The sequence below is a fragment of the Arachis ipaensis genome, chromosome B2 (assembly GCF_059453495.1).
Source record: "Arachis ipaensis isolate K30076 ecotype BB chromosome B2, ASM5945349v1, whole genome shotgun sequence".
Lineage (NCBI taxonomy): Eukaryota > Viridiplantae > Streptophyta > Magnoliopsida > Fabales > Fabaceae > Arachis > Arachis ipaensis.
Window position 1 is genome coordinate 93,490,776 of NC_142437.1, and position 517 is coordinate 93,491,292.

General features: G+C 40.4%; 1 non-coding gene across 1 annotated transcript; it reads left to right on the forward strand.

Annotated features, from left to right (window-relative positions):
- Positions 1-409: 409 nt before the first annotated feature.
- Positions 410-517, forward strand: LOC148574873 (small nucleolar RNA R71). The gene has a single exon (XR_015906733.1). It is a non-coding gene; the product is annotated as a small nucleolar RNA R71 (small nucleolar RNA).

Sequence of the window (517 nt, forward strand, 5' to 3'; positions counted from 1 at the left end):
AGGTGTTTCCATAAGGTTCACCTAAGTAATTTACCTCTGCTATTGCAGGGTTCTCAGGATCATAAGCTTCTTCTGCATAAGAAGCCTCTTGAGTACTGTTGGATGCAACTTGCATTCCATTCAGACTCTGAGAGATCATATTGACTTGCTGAATCAATATTTTATTCTGAGCCAATATGGCATTCAGAGTATCAGCTTCAAGAACTCCCTTCTTCATAGGCGTCCCATTACTCACAGGATTCCCCTCAGAAGTGTACATGAACTGGTTATTAGCAACCATGTCAATGAGTTCTTGAGCTTCTGCAGGCGTTTTCTTTAGGTGAATGGATCCACCTGCAGAGGTATCCAGTGACATCTTTGATAGCTCAGATAAACCATCATAGAATATATCCAAGATGGTTCATTCTGAAAGCATGTCAGAAGGACACTTTTTGGTCAACTGTTTGTATCTTTCCCAAGCTTCATAGAGGGATTCACCTTCTTTCTGTTTGAAATTTTGAACATCCACTCTAAGCTT